The sequence below is a fragment of the Carcharodon carcharias genome, chromosome 3 (genome assembly GCF_017639515.1).
Source record: "Carcharodon carcharias isolate sCarCar2 chromosome 3, sCarCar2.pri, whole genome shotgun sequence".
Classification (NCBI taxonomy): Eukaryota; Metazoa; Chordata; class Chondrichthyes; order Lamniformes; family Lamnidae; genus Carcharodon; species Carcharodon carcharias.
Genome location: NC_054469.1, coordinates 107,970,207 through 107,985,990, shown reverse-complemented (window position 1 = coordinate 107,985,990; position 15,784 = coordinate 107,970,207). Strand labels below are relative to the sequence as shown.

At 44.9% G+C, this 15,784-nt stretch overlaps 1 protein-coding gene across 1 annotated transcript in view; it reads right to left on the bottom strand.

Moving 5' to 3' along the window:
• hepacam2 (HEPACAM family member 2) overlaps positions 1-15,784 on the bottom strand; it is a 168,094-nt gene that overhangs the window by 90,733 nt on the left and 61,577 nt on the right. The window lies entirely within an intron of this gene.

The following is a 15,784-nucleotide window of genomic DNA, read 5'->3' as shown; positions in this document are numbered from 1 at the left end:
CACCCACCCCTTATGTCCTCTCATGCCCCCTTTGCCAAGCTCTACACTCGTTGACCCACTGGAAACTTGCTCAAACCAATGAACACCACAGTGTAAAGTGGGATGTGTAAAACAAAAAAACTTTGAAACAATGTAATCCTTTGATCATTTTTCCCTATGCATGAAAAAATGCCTGGATAAGCTAATAAGAGTGTCAGTCATGCAGGCTCTATGAAGTTTCAGAAAATATAAACCACAAACACTTGAAAGCATTTGAGTTAACATTGTGAAACTGACCAGAGAGATCAGAGAGCTTGAGCTGTCAATCAAACAATGGCTGGGATTTTCTGTCCTCGCTGGCGTTGGGCGTATTGGGTGGCATGAGCGGACAATATGGCAAGAATGCCAAAAATCAGACGTTGGCCTCATCATAATACATCAGCATATTAATATAAGGCCGGCGGACTCAGTCCTCTAGCCACCACCACCCCACCCCCCCACCACCACTGGATCGTCCACCCACATTGGCAGCAAAAGACATCAAAGTGTTTCACAATAGCATAAATAAGGCATGCACCTGGGGGCAGCTGCACTTTGCTCGGGACGTCAAGGGTCAAGGTTTGTTTGCCTACCTTGCTTCAGTCAGCACTCACAGTCATCAGGACCAGGCTTCACAGACAGCAGCACAGCACTTTTAGGCAGTGGGGGGGGGTGGGGGTGGTGGTCAGCGTAGGTCTCTACCTACCAGAGCAGCCATATGTGGGTGGCTTTTCAACAGCTACAGGGCAAGGTCTGTCTTGGGGAAGGGGGATAAGTGGCAAGGGAGGAGGCTGTAGGGTGAGGGTTGTACTGTGGGAGGAGGGTGTCCCAGGGTGTGTGAGGGCACATGTTGATCTGTGCAAGTGGCCTCAAAATGGTGAGGGCTGAGGAGGCAGTCTCCAAAGGAGATCAGGCCAGATGGACATGTGAGGGTATGTGTGAGATGGGCGGTGATGTCCCTTGAGCTGGCAGTGAATGAGATGCCAGTGAACGTGTGATGGGCTTGAGCGTGTGAGTTTAGAGTGATGAGATGGTTGTAATACCCTGGCTGCATGATGAGATCATTCATCCTCTATCTGCATTGGATGGCCATCCTCTGTGCAACATTAGCACTGATAACCATTGCCATTGCCTACCAAGCCAGAGTGACAATGTAGCTGCCCCTCCTGCGGACATGGGGAGAGGAGATCACAGTGGGCCTCTATGGCATCCAAAAGGCATTCAAGGCCTGCAGTCTTCTTGCTTTCGAGGGCCATGTCTTCTTTGCTGCTGGCCTGTGCTCGAAGCACTGAGTGTGGCTGTATTTTAAATGTGGTGGCTGGCGTGATAAAGCGGCGAGATGATGGCAGGGCAGGTGAATCGGATCCCGCCCACTATGGAAACGGTGTGTATCCCAGGAATGCATTATTAATGCTACAGGTTTGGGGTGATATGGGGGGAAAAGCCACCATTGTGGCCGGCAAGTAAAACTGTTTTACTCACCCGCTACCGCACTTAATGCAAATCTGGGATAACTCCGCCCAATGTTTCCTTTGGGAAGCAAATGTTCTGTTATTCTAATAGACTCAACATCTATTATGGTACTAGAACACCAGATCCCAAGAAGAAATATTGTTTGATTGACAGCCAGGGTCTCTGATCTCTGCAGGCAATTTCACAATGTTTGTTTAAATAAGTCAAGTGCTTTTAAGTGTTTATGGTTTCTGAAACTTCAAAGGGTCTGGATGACTGACACTTTAATAAGCTTCTCCAGCCACGTATTTTCAAGCATAGGAGAAAGTGATCAAAGGATTACATTTTTATAGCTTTTTTTTATACATCCCATTTTGCACTATGGTGTTCATTGGTTCTAGAATGTGTACAATTGGTCAATGGGCATGGAAGTGACAGAGCTTGGCATAGGGGGCTGTGAGGAGATATGGGGTTGGGTGGAAGAGCAGAACTTGGCATTGGGTGCAAGAGGGGCCTGAGGGGGTGAGTAGGGGGTATAACTCTGCATAGGGGGCATGAGGGGGACCTTTTGAAATTTCCCCTCATGCGCACTAGGATTCACAACCCCCCTAAGGGGCTGTGAACCACAAACTTCTAAAAACCTGGCCCGACGTCATGAAAATTGTGGAAGAGTAGGACATGCCTATCTCCCCAATGGAGCCGGCTAGGTTAGGAGCATTGGTTGTGGGCTTCTGTAGGAAGCAGTCTGTGCTCTTGAAACCCATGTCCAAAAATCACACAGCCTGGGAATGGAGATGGGGATCTCGGAATTAGGATCTGTCGGCCATTTTTGAAGGGCTCCCGAGTCAACATGACTCGGTGAAAATCCAGGCCACTCAGTCCCCAAACCAAACCTTTGCAGCAGGCTCATGTGAGGTGAACTCCACCCCTATCATTTGTTTTAAGACAGCAGAAATAATTTACATTGATCAGTTTTACTTCCTTCTGCATTCATGAATCTGAACACTCACTATGTTGTAAAGTGACTGTAACTGGAATTTTATTTTGCTTTAAACAGATAGGTTGAATTCCGTGAGGGGCGCTGATGGTAGAGGACAGAGTACACTGAGTTTTGTTACTCAGTGCCAGCATAAAAATTCTGTCCCTTAATCAAACTCTTTGCTGCAATATCCGTAGTGTATGTGATGATTAATTATTGTCAAATTATGGACCGTTTACTGCTAAGGAGTCACATCACCAGCAACTGCTAGAGTTTTGGACTTGACTCATTGGCACTCTCATCTCCATAACTATGGTTGTGGGTTCAAGCTCCATTCCAGAGACTTGATCACATTGTCTAAGTTGACATTTCAGTGCAATACTGAGGGATTGTGACACTGCCAAAGGTGTTGCCTGCCAGATGAGACATTAAACCAAGGCCTCCTCTCAGATTGTTGACATTCTTTAAAGAAGAGCAGTGAAGGTATCCTGGACAACATTTATCTCTTGATCAATGTCACCAAAACAGACTATCTTATGACTTATCTCAGAAAGCAGTTCATTGATTGTGACACACCTGGAACATCTTGGGGTTATTATATCCCTTAGTGGATGACCTCATACTTCAACACATTAAATTCCATATACCATAGCTTTGCTAATTCATTTAATCTATGTCTCTTCATAATTTCCCGCTCACATCCACACAACTTATTGTGCAGCATAATTTAGTGTCATCTGAAAACTAGGATATACAGCTCTCTTTTTCTCTGTCCAAGTCGCTAATAATTAATATAGCCCCTTATTACATCCTGCCATGCAGAAAACAAACCCTCTCACCGAAGGTACCTGTGTCAGTTCGATGGCCTGAATGGCCTAATCCTGCTCCTATTTCTTAGGATGTCTCTGAAGCAGGTACCTCGTTAGTCCTCTATTCCTGCCCTTAACCCATTCCCTTTTCTTTTTCAAATATTTATCTCCTTTCCTTTTAAAAGCTATTATGGATTCTATTCCCAGCAATGTTTCCTCTAAGGCATTCCACTCTCTGAATCATAAGTGCACAGAGAAAGTGTTTATAATGTTTCAGTGCATAGCAACCAGAGCAATTCTACTCCTTCCTATCACGTTGCAAATAATGTAAACAGATTGAGCATGTATTGCCTGTGACTTTTCACCTTACTTTGTAATGACGGCACAATATCAAAAAGTATATACATAAATATCATTGTATACACAAGACACCTCATGACTGAGACTTAGGTCCCACAGTGGATTATTTTCTTCCATGAGAATTACCTGATTCCAACGTCTGTCTCTACTGATATGTAACTTCTATTTCTTTATTTAAGCTTACTACTTCCTGATTGGTGTTCCCCTTCAAAGGTAACTCCTTTCCACCACAAAATTGCCATCAGAAAGAATACTTGTTGCAAATTTATTATTTCAATATTGTATCTGTCCAAATGATGGAACTTGAACCCTGAAAGTGCTACCAAGATCCACAGATGTCAGTTAAACACTCTACAAAATCTATAGAAATTTTAATGAAAACCATGTTATTCCAACTTTCATCATTAAGTAACCTAGAAACAAACATTCCTATAAGAATGAGGTTCATTAAGAAGCAAAATATGGGGCTGAATCTTACCTCCCAAAAATGGTGGCTAGTGATTGTGTCAGAGGTTAAAATGAAAAGAATCCGAAACAGGAACGGAGCCCACCTTGAATATGCCGAATCCCAGTTAGAGGGGCAGAAAGCTAAATATTAGAATGAAGCTGAGAGATATGAATTTTATCATATTAGGTGTTAATTGCCTGTGTCTTGCCAATTTAGGTCCCGAGACATAAAACACGTGATGTGGGCAAATCAATACCTTTACGTAAAATATTGAATTCACACCTATTAGTCAGTATATGGGGCAGAATTTTCCTGTTAGCATGCAGGGGCGGGCCCCACAAACCACGTGTAAAATGACGCGCAGTGACATCGGGCGTATGTCCCGACGTCACCACATACCATCATGATATTTGGGAACGCGGGCGCTATAAGTTCGGATGCACATCTGCCATCAATTAATGGGCCAGTTAAGGCCCTTGAGGCAGCAATAAAATTTGATATTTCGCAGCTTGGGGGCAAGGGCAGGCAGGTAGGAGACATTTGTATAAACCTCATCCACAGGCGGGATAAGAGGGGTGACTGGGGTTGCGAATGTGAATTCACAAACTTCAGGTATTTAAGTGTAAAAGTTACTTATACTTGCCTGTGTGAGCAGGACTACTTCAAAACTCATACCAGCTGCTTGGACAGGAATAAAGGCCTTGGTCAGGACACTACAGTAAAGATCATTTTTGGGGCCTGCAGCTTTCATGAAGCCTTCCATTAGCTTGGGAATGGGAGTTGTGCTCTTCACTGGAGGCATCTCCTCTGAGGAGGAAGGAAGGGCCAGAAGGGGGAGGAGGCCAGGAGTCCACATTCAGCCTCCAGGGGAGTCACCTTTGGGAGGAGAGGTGCAGGTGCAAGGGGCACAGGGCCAACAATAAGTCCAAGGCAGAAGGGGCCACAGAAGACGCCACTATCCTGCTGCCAGGCTTTACATGCTGAGGAGCAGCTACTTCAATATGTCTGAGGTGCAGTGCCGAAGGAGGCTCCATCTCTCAAGGGAGACAGTGTCCTCCATCTGTCAGATGATAGGTCCTGAGATCTCTGCAAACTGTGTGGGTAGACACTGCATGCCAGTGGCTCTAAAGGTCACAGCTGACCTCAACTTCTATGCCTCTGGCTCTTTCCAGGGGTCGGTGGGTGATCTCTGTGAAGTCTCTCAATCAACTGTCCACTCTTGTGTCAAGCAGGTGACAGGCACTCTATTCAGGTGTGGATTGACTTTCATCCACTACCGCTGGGATGAGGCCAGACGGGTTGAGCGAGCCAGAGGCTTTGCAGCCATTGCTGGCTTCCCCCGCGTCCAGGGTGCTTTAGATTGCACACGTTGCCATCAAGGCGCCAGGAGGTGAGCCCGTTGCCTTCATCAACAGGAAGGGCTTCCACTCAATGATCGTGCAGATAGTGTGTGACCACAGGATACAGATTCTGCGAGTCTGTGCAAGGCAGCTCCCACGATGCCTACATCCTCAGACACTCCCAGGTGCCGAGGCTCTTCAGTGCTCCAGCCCAGCTGGATGGATGGCTGCTGGGTGATAAGGACTATCGCCTCAAAAGGTGGTACATGATGCCTCTCCACCATCCAGGACAGAGGCTGAGCAGTGGTACAATAGGAGCCACGCCTCCACAAGGGCAGTGGTAGAGAGAACCATCGGTCTTCTCAAGATGAGCTTCCGATGATTGGATCGCTTTGGGGGCACACTGCAATACCCCCCAAGATCGTGTGTCACTGATAGTGGTTGCATGCTGCGTGCTCCGCAATCTGGGGCTAGAAAGGGGCAACGCAGTGGATGAGGAAGACATGGACGCAGTTGCTCTGATGCACACGATGAGTCTAGCAGTGAGTCCGAGGATGAGAATGCATAGGAGAATGCTGAGGGGGTAGACGCTGACCCGGGCAACCTCCAGGGAGGCAGGGACACCAGGGAGGCTCTAATCCTTCAGCTAGCACACCACAGATGGACCTTCAACACGCGCCAGGGCTGCAGGCTCCACATTTGATACCCGAATGCTAAATCAGCCTGGATACTAACAATAACTAAAGCCTTTGTCAATAAAGCTCAATGTCAAGCAACTTTCTCATAACATCATGGCTTCCCAACCACTTGCAGAAATAAGGAATCACCCTGAGGCATGGCAACATATCAAAATTTATTGAGATAACAAATGTAACTTCATAAAGCAAAAAAAAACGGTTTTGGACATCACATCAAGTCTTCCAGAAAGTATGATGGGCCAACATAAAAGCACCAGTGAGAAACCCATGGTTGGCCTAAGATGCCTTAAATTATGCTTTCGGGTGCTATGTCTAGGTGCTGCTCCCTCTCTGGTACTGGCATCGGCATCCGAGACAGCTGCTCACTGTGCTGTCCTGTTGGCCTCGATGACCGTGGCAGATGTCTTCTGGCCCCTGGAGATTTTGATGGCCCTATCTGGGAGGGTGTGGCCATTTCTACAGCTGGCTTCTCCCCAGTCACCGCAGCCTCATTGGATGTCACTGTCACTGGCAGAGGGGCAAAGAAGCTGCTGCCCTCATCTGGAGTGCCCTGAGAGGAGCCTGCAGAGATGACAGGCAGCTGTTACACTGACACGAGATCGGTTCGGACCTCCCTGCTCACCGTAGATGGATGGGCACCGATCTGGGAAACATGGTACCCAAACCATCTCCCACACTAGCACGGACCAGCTGAGGCAAATGCCGCTGTGAGGGCTTGCAGGTCCAAACATAACCCTCGGTTGGTCTCCTGGAGCAGCCCCACCACGGGAGTCGCCACTCTCTCCATGGAGGAAGCATGGCGCTCAGCCATGAGGCTCATTGCATCGGTGATGTTCCGCATGGACTCCTCAAACATGGGCACCATGCCACGCATAACCTCATGTACCTCTGCCAAATCTTCCTGCACACCCTGGTGCACTTCGAGCATTTGCTGCCTCACGGATGAATCCAGAGGCACATCATCAGCCACAGATTGAGCATGTGCCTGGTCCCCCACAGTCTTCTGACTGTGGGTGCCCTGGGCACTCTCTATCTCTTCCTGCACCTCAAGCAAGTGTGAAATGCCCTCACTGCCATGCCCCAGGACATGAGCTCATCCTTCCATAATCAATGGTAAACCCATGTTGCTATCTTCAATCAGCAGTGCCATGGCTTCTGGGACAAACATGGTGACCTCAGTGTTCCCCAAACATACCTCCCCGTGGCACCCCAGCCTCACCACCACAAGTGGGCCTGGGGGCATGACCATATCCATAGCTTGCTGCTCATAAACAGTTAGGATGGCCAACTGGGCCTGGCCTCCACCAGTCCACATTCTTCCCGATGCATTGTGCGCAGTCTTCTCCTGAAAAGGAGAGAGGAGCATTGATTAGTCCAGCCTGCAGCTGGATTCCCATCATATCCCTGCCAACCCAGCCAGAGTGGGACATTGCAGGGCTCCAGTTCTTTATCACCCCGCAGCTGCCGCACACTCACCAAACAAGCCAGGGCTGACCCCCTACCCTCATTGCCCAAATGCTGCCTCCTTCACATCTGTCACCACAAGTTGTCACTTTACTAAGCAAGGAGGCACAAGCACATGGAGTGCAAAGACCAGCAGATGGATTGGTGCCCCACCAACTGGAAGCTCCCCTCCCAGAATGTCAGCACCCTGACTTTGACATGCTTTGCCTTTCCATCACTCTGCCTGGGTACAGACCCCTGACTTTCACTCACATTCTATACTCTGGGTGTCAGTGTCACACATGCAGCGGATGCAGAACCCATCCTAGCTCAACCCTCTCAGGGTGAACTGGGCTTGGGCAATCTCTGCTGTCACACCCAGTGAGGGATACAATGCCGTTACTGTATACAGAGTTGTTAGGGGTGGATAGGGTGGCAGCTGCATTAAGTGACTCAAGGCAACATGGTACTCGCCCTTCCAGAGCACAGGAGAACTTTGAATTTTTTGCGGCACTGGAGCCATGTGCGCTGCACCACTCTCGGCCACCTCCTCCGCCTCCTCTTCCTTGCAAGAAGGAACTCCTGTTATGCTGCCAACTCCTCTATGAGGGCAGCTAGGCACTCATTTGAAAAACGAGGGGCACACTGCCCCGATGGCCTACCCTCTGGACTTGCGTCAGGCACATTGCCCCTCTGCTGTGCTCTTCTCCCAGACATTGTGAGCAGCCTTGTAAATGCTGGCAGGCCTTCATTTAAACAGGCCGCTGGGTTGCCATTGGACCCGGTGGATTGTGCACGCTCGCCACCGCCCTCCTACTCCTGCTATCCACAGGAGTCGCAAAGTATGCTGGGTGGGCCTTAATTGGCCTGCCCACATAAAATGAAGGCGCAAACCTGATTATGGGTGGTGACCGGGTCCCTAGCCACTCCCACATGGCCCACCTGACTTGGGGAAATTTCTCCCCCATGATTAATATAGCGAAAGTCTGGTTCATGCTTTATATGTTTCAGAATATTACTTTTAGTTTTAGGAATTGAAGTGTTAAATGTAAGATAAATGGAAAATCCTAATTGAGAAACTGGTAATAATAACTCTGGTGTAAATGCAGTTCAACCAAACTTGAAGTTGATTACACTTAAAAGGTAACTTATGTTTATCTTCAAGGCCAGAGTTATTAGTATAAAGCTAAAAACAATAGGGGGTCTTCTATATTAGCATATTAGAGACAAAAGGTCTGTCCTTACTTCAATAAAAAAATAAATTACGTATTCAGTTTGCAGATGAAAGGAAGTTGAAAACAGATTTGTGAACATGGAGCTTCTTCATGAACCCAGAGAGTCTGCAGAAAGGGTCATAAAACTCCATCTGCAATAGAAATTATTCAAACGGGTGAAAGAATCCAAGAGTAGCATAGAAGGTAAAATAATTCATTTACATTTCTGTTTAAGAACATCCCAAAGCATGCCTTGTTGTCATAGAGATAGGCTGTGCGGGTGGAGTGTTCTTTTGTTTAAGTTAACTATGTGTGTTTGCTGACAGAAGCAAGCACTTTAGTTATGGGAGCATCCAGAGGAAGTTGCAGCTTTGCTGAGGTGTAGACTACACTTCACTGGATTGGCAGATCCCACAGCAGATGCTAATCAGTTAGGCTTGCCCTTTAAGCACCGAAAATACAAACTTCATCATTCACCGCATGGAGTATGGGTGGGGCTCAATCTCAGTTTGGATTTTGAGGGAAAAGCAGCTGGAAGATTTGCTAGTTGAAGAACTCTACCATGGTCCTCACACAGCCAAGTGGCAGGAAGTGGCCAACAGAGTTAACTTGGAAAGTTGTGGAAAGGCAGTTGTGTATCTGCCAGAAACATGAACATGTAGCTGAGGCATCCACAATCGAAGTCTATAAAAAAAACATATAACTAGGGAAGTAGAGAGGGCTTTAAACTAAATAGTGGAGCCAAGGGGTCAAATTTGGGAAGGTGTGGTAAACAAAAGAGTAAAGACAAGGCAAGAGAGAAGGGTACTAATGTGGGAAATGATAAACAGAATGTAACAGGAAGGGACAGATAATCCCAAAGGGTAAATCAGCAGATAAGGCCAGATATTACAAAAATAATAAAAGGACAAGATTAAAGTCTCATTTCTAAATGCACACAGCATTCAAAACAAAACAGGTGAACTGATGACATAGTTTGGGACCTGAATGTTGAAGGGTATGTGACATTTAGGAGGGACTGGAAACTAGGAAAAGGTGGAGGTGTGGCTCTGTTAATTGATGATGGTATTAGCACATTAGAAAGGGATGACCTAAATTCAGGAAACCAGGATGTAGGAACAGTTTGGGTTGAGATGAGAAACAATAAAGACAAAAAGTCACTTGTAGAAAAGGGGTACAGACCCCTAATTGTAACTACATGGTAGGACAGTATAAAAGAAGTGATAAGGGAGCTTGTCAGAAAGGTACAGCGATAATCATGGGGGATTTTAATCTACAGGTAGACTGGAAAATCAGATAGGGAAGGGTAGTCTAGATAAGGAGTTCATAGAATATTTTCAGGGTTATTTCTTGGAACAGCATGTTCTGGAGCCAACCAGAGAACACACTATGCTTGAATTGCTATTGTACAACGAGATAAGATTAACTGATAACCTCATAGTGAAGAACCTCATAGTGAAGAACCCCTAGTTAGCAGCAATCATAAAATTATTGAATTTTACATTCAGTTTGAGGGAGAGAAGAGTGGGTATTTTAGTACTAGTATTACTAGTGCTTTAAAGTTAAATAAGGGCAAGTATAAGAGCATGAAAGCAAAGCTAGCTAGAATGAACTGGCAAATAAGGCATTCCAATGAGAAAGAAAGCTTCCAAGGGGAGAACTCACTATACATGGTTAACTAAAAAAGTTAAAGACAGTATCAAACTTAAAGAAAAAGCATATTGAACAGGTATTTTGCATTGGTTTTCACTATTTAGGATACGAGTAACATTGCAGGCATGGCTGTAAATCAGGTAATGGAAGGGAGGAAAGAACTCAGGAAAATTTTAATCACCAGGAAAGTGGTATTGAGCAAATTGTTGGAGCTGTGGCTGAGAAATCCCTGGGTTCTGATGGACTTCATCCTGGGTCTTGAAAGGGGTGGCTAGGGAGAGAGTTGATGCATTGGTTTTAATTTTCCAAAATTCCCTAGATTTGGGGAAGGTTCCATTAGATTAGAAAATAGCAAATGTAACTCTTTATTCAAAAAGAGAGGGAGGCAGAAAGCAAGAAACTACAGACCAGATAGTTTAGCATCTGTCATATGGAAAATATTAGAAGCTGTTATTAAAGAAACTATAGCAGGGCACTTAGAAAAAAATAAAGATAATCAGGCAAAGTCAACATGGTTTTGTGAAAGGGACATCATGTTTAACCAATTTATTGGAGTTCTATAGGGAGTCAGATGTGCTGCGGATAAAGACAAACAATTGGATGTTCTATACCTAGATATCCAGAAGATATTTGATAAGGTGCCACATCAAAGGTTATTATAGAAAATCAAAGCTCATGGTGTAGGGTCAACATATTGGCATGGATAGAAGATTGGCCAGCAACAGGAAAAACAGACGGTAGCTATAAATGGGCTTTTTTCTGGTAGGTGGGGTGTAATGGATAGTGTGCCACAGGGTTCAGTGCTGAGGCCTCAACTTTTTACAATTTATATAAATAACTTGGATAAAGGAACAGATAGTATGGTTGTTAAATTTGCTGATGACACAAAGATAGGTAGGAAAGTATGATGTGAAGAGGACATAAGGAGGCTACAAAGTGACATAGATAGGTTAATTGAGTGGGCAAAGACCTGGCAAATGGTAGTATAATGTGGGCAAATGTGAAACTGTCCATTTTGGCAGGAAGAATAAAGAAGCATATTTTGCAAATGGTGAGAGATTGCAGAGCTCTGAGATTCAGAGGGACCTGGGTGTCCTAGTGCATGAATCACAAAAGGCTAATATGCAGGCACAGCAAGTAATTTAGAAAGCTGATAGAATGTTATCATTTATTGTGAGGGGAATTGAATACATAAGTAGGGAGGCTATGCTTCAGTTGTACAGGGCACTGGTGAGACCATGTCTGTGTACAGTATTGGTCTCCTTATTAAAAGAAAGATGTAAATGCATTCAAAGCAGTTCAGAGAAGGTTTACTAGCCTAACGCCAGGAATGGGTGGGTTGTCTTATGAGGAATGATTGGACAGGTTAGTCTCATATCCACTGGAGTTTAGAAGAGTAAGAGGTGACTTGATCAAACCCTTTAAAGATCCTGAGGGGTCCTGATAGAGTGGATGTGAAGAGGATGTTTCAATATATTATGAACTCAGTTTTACTTTTTATTCCCCACCCCCAACCCAAGCATTCCCTTATACTTTACAATAACCTTGAAGGTGCATTCACTTCTGTAGAGACTTACCTAAAAGTATGCACATCCCTCTGGAATTCATTTTAATTCTCCTCAGTATTCTAGCTATTCCTCCAAGGTAAGATCTATAGGTGCTCTTCCATTAGCTTTTTGACTACGCAACCGTCAACATTTTACTTATGAACATACAAACAAGGAGCAGGAGAATCTAGAACTAGGGGTCATGGTTTAAAAATAAGGGGGTGCTCATTTAGGACAGAGATGAAGAGAAACGTTTTCTGAGGGTCGTGAGTCTTTGGATCTTTCATCCCCACAAGGCAGTGGAGGCAGAGTCTTTGAATATTTTTCAGGCAGGCCTAGATAGATTCTTGATTAACAAGGGGGCGACAGGTTATCAGGGGTAGGCGGGAGGTTACAGTCAGATCAGCCATGATCTTATTGAATGGCAGAGCATGCTTGAAGGGCCAAGTGGCCTACTCCTGCTCCTTGTTTGATTGTTGTAAAGTATAAGGGAATGCTTGGCGTGGGGTGAGGGGAATAAATAGTAAAACGGAGTTTATAATATATGTAGTTGTAAACTATAGTATTAGTTTAATAGTACTTACATTGTTTAATTGTTTTTGATATACAATACCCGCGACCCTGAATTGGATGAAGTGGTTCTGGAAAAGTGAATGAGTGATGTAAAATAAAGTTTGTTTTTGTTTAAAAGCATGAAACCTTGTGGTGTAGTACTGTTGGTTAATTGCTGGGTGTTCGGATTGCTTCCTTAAATGTTAACAGACCCTGACAGGATCATAACAGTATTCAACCTCAAACAACACCTTCAGTTTAGGAACCTTCTAATCACTGTTGCTGTTTCTGCACGATAGAACTCTGCAATTGTGTATTCTGAGATGACCACAAAACCGTGCAAGCAGCTTAAATCTCTTGCTGATTTTTCTCAGCAAGCTCTGACAAGCAGACAGTACCTAGGAATCACTGAGGATCAGATTTTTGTCCCTGGGCCAGCAGCGCAGAGTCGCGTGATTTCCCTGCTCAATGAACCCAGCCTTTAAAACTAGCTCCCTGCAAGTAGGATTTTCAGTCGGGTGTGGGGTGGGGGGTGGGAGGTGGGGGATGGGCTGAAACACGGGTCAGGCAGACGACCCCAGAACGAATCTGCAGGCTGTTGGGTGTAGAGGTTGGCTGGACACAAGGCACTCTGTATAAATAAATAAAACATAATAATAATAAAATGAAAACTAGGGGAAGCTTTGCAAAATGGATACAATATACTGATAAGATGTTTTCATTTTTCTTCAATGTAAATTTTCTTTCCTCCTATCCTCCCCAAAAGAGTGATCAGTGTAGTTCCCTGGTCACCCATTTACAATACCTCATTTAATAGCGTATGAGCTACCCTTCACCCCCATGACCCCCACACCCCTATGCCAACTTAATGCCCTCTACCCAATCCCATTTTCCCATAACCCTTTGCCAACTTAGAGCCAACTCATTCCAATCCATTAACCACACCACACTTTGCGCTTAACCCATGCAAACTCACCTAGTATCCTTGGACAGTTCCTTGACAGCTTTGACACTTCCTAGAAAGCTTTGACACTTCCTGGATAGCTTTGACAAATTTGACAGCTCGTTGCCAGCTGGACATCCCTTGGGCAAATAGACATCCCCTGGACAGCTGGGCATCTCTTTTACAGCTTGACAGTTCCAATGAGTTGTGTGTAAAAAGTGCATAATGGTGTTCACTATTAACCATCCCAAAGGGTGACTTAACTCTCCCAAAGGTGTCCCAGAACCCTATACAAAGGGGTACCTTACTTCTCCAAAGGGGTACCCTGGCTATCCATAATAATCCACCGAGTTTAGACCTCCTCTTACCTATTCTAATCCGAATACTCCGGATTCCACATTCCTGTTCTTCCAAAATCCCACTTAATTGGAGGCAGCTGGTGATTTAAATAGCCAGCCCAGCTCCAGTCATGCCCCCATAAAGATGGGTTGACGCGTAGGGCTTAGAAATTTCGGCCATTTCTGGGATTTTCGCCACAACAGAGAGGCTCTCTGTCATGGTGAAAATGCAGGCTTGATAGTCAATTGTAAATGCTGCTAGTTTGTACGTAGTTGTCTGAGTTGAATGGTTTAGGCTACACTCGATAGCCATTGGGTTAACACTCTTGAAGCTACCTCCATGATTCAGCAGGTTTATCCAGCTGCATTATCCACACAAAAGAGGTTCAATTTCAATTTTTGCCCTGAGCTTAGTTGGTTAAGTTCCATTGTACATGAACAGGATGCTACAATTGGCCTCAGTAACTCAGGTTAGGAGAGGGAAATGAGCCAATATTGTCACTGCTTTCAGTGATCCTTCTTAGAATTGCAATTTGTGTAGAGGCTGGGGGAGGTCAGGATTGGATCAGCATTGATGCCCTTTTGATGAATACCCTACTAATCTTCACTTTCCTGGCTCATATGTTATTAAATGAGATACTGTAAATGGGTAAAACAAAAATAAAAATACCTGGAAAAACTCAGCAGGTCTGACAGCATGTGCAGAGAGGAACACAGTTAATGTTTCAAGTCCATACGACTCTTCAACAGAGTTTTGCTTTTATCTTACTGTATATGGGTGACCAGGGAACTGCACTGATAACTCTTTAGGACAGGATAGGAGGAAAGGAAATTGACATTGAAGAAAAACGATAAAATTTTATCATCAGTATATTGTATCCATTTTGCAATGTTTACCTTAGTCCTTTGGACTAAGTTGCAATATACATAACAAACCACCTGTTCATCAGATGTTGGGAATGAGGACAAATAAAAGCCAGTGTACACATTGATAACATTTTACTGCTGATGGCATTATTTTGACTACTTTGTCACTATATTGCAGCCTTCTGTCGCTAAGCAGCTGGCAAGTACAAATAATAGATGATCTTTCATCATCGTTCACACCCAGGAGCAACAGGATATAGCAAGTGGGTAGATTGTAACCCTTTCAACATTACAGTTTTAGAATTTAATTAGTTACGCACATAGAAAATAACACATTGGATCACTCGGTAATCCATCTGGCAGCCCGCAAAAACTCTTCCCCTCAAATAATTATTAAATTCTCTCTTAAATGTTTCCACCTAATTGCCTTCACTGTCTCCTTGGATAGTCTATTCCATGGGCAGAATTTAGCCCTTGGCATGCAGGCTCGGTGGGGGCAGGCGGGAAGCAGGCTCCCATGCACAATCGGGCCCAGAAGGCAATTTCATGCTGGTGGGCCAATTAAGGCTCAGTTCTGCCTGTGCGGGTGGGGTAAGAGTTCGAATCGGGTGAGTGTGTGCTACATAATCTTCCCGAGGCAGAGAGCTGCCTCAAAGAGATGAAGATATATGAAAAAAAAATTTAAAAAATAAAAACATAATGTAACATGTCCCCTCAAGTGACTCTGTCACATGAGCAGGGACATGTTATTCATGGAAAATTAAAGTTTTTATTTTATTTTTATTTGCTTTTGGGAACCTCATCTCGCCCGTGGATGAGGTTTCCTAAAAAGTGCAAAGGTCACTTGGCATTTTCGCCTACCCGCCAACCGTAAGGTTGGACTGGCAGCGAAAAATTTATTAATGGCCTTTTTAATGGCCTTAATAGGCCTTTTAATTGTCGTCAGGCACGCTGCCGACTCCGGCGCGTGTCCAGGGCCCGAAATATCAGGATGCTTGCCCGACGTCATCACACATCCTTTTACACTCAGTCGGGTCAGGCACGTGCCCGCTTGTCAAGTGAATAATTTTACTCCATATGTTTGCCACCAAAGGAGTTAGAACTAAAGTGTTTGTGCGCCTCC